Raw genomic sequence first — 5,000 nt, 5'->3', positions numbered from 1 at the left:
GTGGGGGGGGGGTCGGAGGGAGTGGCACTGGGGAGAGAGGGGTGGGGGAGAGAGTCCCCCCCCCCCCCCCATTAGGGGCGAGTTTATGCAGTCATCAGAGTTTATACCTAACCTCATGATGCTTTATTAGCCGGATAGGCTGTCTGACCTCGCCCCCAGTCCCTACTCCTTCCACTGGATTCTTCTTATACCCTCTTTTTCTTCGTGCCCCCCCCCCACGCAGGGAGGGTTCCAAGAGGGAGGAGGGAGGGAGGGAGTCCCGGGGCCGTGAGAGAGAGAGAGCCTCATTAGCTGCTAGGTTCACCTCATTAGCTGCTAGCTAACGCGTCAGACCTTTTACATTCTTTAGAGGATTGAAACCTCAGGGCCTTTAACCCCCGTTCACCGTTTACACTCAACGATCCTTCCGAACAAAACCCTTACACATCTGTCCGTCCAACTGACCCCCGAGATACCTAACACGCAGATTAACACGTCAGCGGTGATCGGCGTGTCATAGAGGAGTCACAAAGACGGGCAAAATAGAGTGGTTGAATAAAAAATACTCACTCAATTGGCCGTGATTTAACGTAGCACACAATGATGCAAAGCCCATGCAAAGTCCAGTGGCCCAAGCAAACAAATAAGATAGATCTGGCTCGGCGTTCCTCATCTCCACATCGTCACCCAGCACGCCGACGCCCAATAACAATTCCCCCGCAAATTGTGCACCTCGAGCGGCAGTACTTTAAACGGCGCCGTCTTCGGCGTGGACGGCATGAACCAAGTCGGCAAGCATCGTCACCCAGCACACAGACGTCCACTAACAATTCCTCCCCCCTGCAAATTGCGCGCCGCGAACGGCAGTACTTTCAAGTATGCCGCCTTCGGCGGGGACATCGTGAACCAAATCGGCAGGCAGGCGTCGTCAGCCGGTCGACCGACCCCCAGTTGCATTGCCCCAACGGCCATTGTGCACTTCGAACAGAACAGTGCTTTTAAAATATTCCGCCTGCCGCGTGTACATCATGAAACAAATGGAAAGGACGAACCGGGCGTGCAACCGATGCACGGAGAGTGACAGGTCGTCAAGCAAGTCCGTGGCAATCCGTCGGCCGACTCGGCCGCGGCCAGCAGAGGCGTTTTGGCCCGGGCGCGCCGAACTTTGCGCGCCCTCGGTATGCGTAACACTAGCACATGCCTTCAAAACTCACTACAAAATAACCCCAAAGTATGCCGCCTTCCCCGTGGGCCTTGTTACCAATATCTTGCCCTGCTTCCTGATGCCCTTATGGGGTCGGCTCTGTTCTTGCAGAACCCTCAGGTGGTGCAGAGTCTGGGCCATTTTATCAATATCTTGCCCTGATTCCTGATGCCCTTATGGGGTCGGCTCTGTTCTTGCAGAACCCTGAGGTGGTGCAGAGTCTGCGCCTTGTTATCAATATCTTGCCCTGCTTCCTGAAACCCTTATGGGGTTGGTTCTGTTACAAAACCCTCAGGTGGTGCAGAGTCTGGGCCACTTTATAAATAACTCTGCCTGCATTAGGGTCAGGGTTAGGGTTAGGGTTAGGGTTAGGGTTAGGGTTAGGGTTAGGGTTAGGGTTAGGGTTAGGGTTAGGGTTAGGGTTAGGGTTAGGGTTAGGGTTAGGGTTAGGGTTAGGGTTAGGGTTAGGGGTAGGGGTAGGGGTAGGGGTAGCGGTAGGGGTAGGGGTAGTTTGAACTACTGCCGCTCCAGGCGCGCACTGTGCGTGGGTAATTTTCAGTGGGCGTCGGTGTGCTGGGTGACGATGCCGCCCAGACTCTGCACCACCTGAGGGATCTGCAAGAACAGAGCCGAACCCGCAAGGGTATCGGGAAGCAGGGCAAGATATTGATAACAAGGCCCAGACTCTGCACCACCCGAGGGTTCTGCAAGAACAGAGCCGACCCCATAAGGGTATCAGGAAGCAGGGTGAGATAGTGACACCATTTGTAAAACCGGCAAATCCCACCCAGGAAACATTGCAAAAATTGGCCTCTAATGCTGGAACGTGGGTAAAGCCAAACAAACACGACACGTTTTAAAAGAACGTTACTAAAACAGCCTGGGATATGCCCATGACAAAGGATAGGCCGAACCTCACCAGAAAAAAAGAGAGGGAGACCACGGCAGAGCTGAGGGATAAACATGAGATGGTGATAAAACCAGCAGACGAGGGGAGCAGTAGGGTTACAAATTAATGTCAATATGGGGCCTGCTCCCACTGGGTAATAGACAAAAACATAGAACAGGGTGACAGGAGAGACTGGATAGCACAGAGGATAACCCGTGAGCGAAATAATGGGGTGTATGCAGTTCAATGTAAGGAGTGTACCTTACGGTACATAGGGGAAACAGGTAAAACAGCCTCAGCGGTGATCGACGTGTCAAAGAGGAGTCACAAAGACGGGCAAAATAAAGTGGTTGATTATAGACAATAGACAATAGACAATAGGTGCAGGAGTCGGCCATTCAGCCCTTCGAGCCAGCACCGCCATTCAATGCGATCATGGCTGATCACTCTCAATCAGTACCCCGTTCCTGCCTTCTCCCCATACCCCCTCACTCCGTTATCCTTAAGAGCTCTATCCAGCTCTCTCTTGAAAGCATCCAACGAACTGGCCTCCACTGCCTTCTGAGGCAGAGAATTCCACACCTTCACCACTCTCTGACTGAAAAGGTTCTTCCTCATCTCCGTTCTAAATGGCCTACCCCTTATTCTTAAACGGTGGCCCCTTGTTCTGGACTCCCCCAACATTGGGAACATGTTTCCTGCCTCTAATGTGTCCAATCCCCTAATTATCGTATATGTTTCAATAAGATCCCCCCTCATTCTTCTAAATACCAGTGTATACAAGCCCAATCGCTCCAGCCTTTCAACATACGACCGTCCCGCCATTCCGGGAATTAACCTAGTGAACCTACGCTGCACGCCCTCCATAGCAAGAATATCCTTCCTCAAATTTGGAGACCAAAACTGCACACAGTACTCCAGGTGCGGTCTCACCAGGGCCCGCTACAACTGTAGAAGGACCTCTTTGCTCCTATACTCAACTCCTCTGGTTACGAAGGCCAACATTCCATTGGCTTTCTTCACTGCCTGCTGTACCTGCATGCTTCCTTTCATTGACTGATGCACTAGGACATCCAGATCTCGTTGAACTCCCCCTCCTCCTAACTTGACACCATTCAGACAATAATCTGCCTTTCTACTCTTACTTCCAAAGTGAATAACCTCGCACTTATCTACATTAAACTGCATCTGCCATGTATCCGCCCACTCACACAACCTGTCCAAGTCATCCTGCAGCCTTATTGCATCTTCCTCACAATTCACACTACCCTCCAGCTTAGTATCATCTGCAAATTTGCTAATGGTACTTTTAATCCCTCCGTCTAAGTCATTAATGCATATCGTAAATAGCTGGGGTCCCAGCACCGAACCTTGCGGTACCCCACTGGTCACTGCCTGCCATTCCGAGAGGGACCCATTTATACCCACTCTTTGCTTTCCGTCTGTCAACCAATTTTCTATCCATGTCAGTACCCTACCCCCAATACCACGTGCCCTAATTTTGCCCACTAATCTCCTATGTGGGAGCTTGTCGAAGGCTTTCTGAAAGTCGAGGTACACCACGTCCACTGACTCTCCCCTGTCAATTTTCCTAGTTACATCCTCAAAACATTCCAGTAGATTTGTCAAGCATGATTTCCCCTTCGTAAATCCATGCTGACTCGCAATGATCCTGTTACTGCTATCCAAATGCTCAGCAATTTCGTCTTTTCTAATTGACTCCAGCATCTTCCCCACCACTGATGTCAGACTAACTGGTCTATAATTACCCGTTTTCTCTCTCCCTCCCTTCTTAAAAAGTGGGATAACATTTGCTATCCTCCAATCCACAGGAACTGATCCTGAATCTATATAGAACATTGAAAAATGATCTCCAATGCTTCCACTATTTCTAGAGCCACCTCCTTAGGTACCCTGGGATGCAGACCATCAGGCCCTGGGGATTTATCAGCCTTCAGTCCCATCAGTCTACCCAAAACCATTTCCTGCCTAATGTGGATTTCCTTCAGTTCCTCCATCACCCTAGGTTCTCCGGCCCCTAGAACATTTGGGAGATTGTGTGTATCTTCCTCAGTGAAGACAGACCCAAAGTAACGGTTTAACTCGTCTGCCATTTCTTTGTTCCCCATAATAAATTCCCCCGTTTCTGTCTTCAAGGGACCCACATTTGCCTTGACTATTTTTTTCCTCTTCACGTACCTAAAAAAACTTTTGCTATCCTCCTTTATATTATTGGCTAGTTTACCCTCGCACCTCATCTTTTCTCCCCGCATTGCCTCTTTAGTTAACTTTTGTTGCTCTTTAAAAGAGTCCCAATCCTCTGTCTTCCCACTCTTCTTTGCTATGTTATACCTCCTCTCCTTAATTTTTATGCTGTCCCTGACTTCCCTTGTCAGCCACAGGTGTCTCTTACTCCCCTTAGAGTCTTTCCACCTCTTTGGAATAAATTGATCCTGCAACCTCTGCATTATTCCCTGGAATACCTGCCATTGCTGTTCTACCGTCTTCCCTGCTAGGGCCTCCTTCCAGTCAATTTTGGCCAGCTCCCGCCTCATGCCTCTGTAATCCCCTTTGCTATACTGTAATACAGACACTTCCGATTTTCCCTTCTACCTTTCCATTTGCAGAGTAAAACTTATCGTGTTGTGATCACTGCCTCCTAACGGCTCTTTTACCTCTAGTCCCCTTATCAGATCAGGATCATTAAAAACACTCACTCTATTGGCCGTGATTTAACCTAGCACACAGTGTTGCAAAGCCCACGCAAAGTCCAGTGGGCCAAGCAAACAAATAAGATAGATCTGGCTCGGCGTTCCACATCTCCACATCGTCACCCAGCACGCCGACGCCCATTAACAATTCCCCCGCAAATTGTGCACCTCGAGCGGCAGTACTTTAAACGGCGCCGTCTTCGGCGTGGACGGCATG

This window comes from Rhinoraja longicauda, chromosome 19, assembly GCF_053455715.1.
Source record: "Rhinoraja longicauda isolate Sanriku21f chromosome 19, sRhiLon1.1, whole genome shotgun sequence".
Classification (NCBI taxonomy): domain Eukaryota; kingdom Metazoa; phylum Chordata; class Chondrichthyes; order Rajiformes; family Arhynchobatidae; genus Rhinoraja; species Rhinoraja longicauda.
This window is presented reverse-complemented; position numbering follows the sequence as displayed.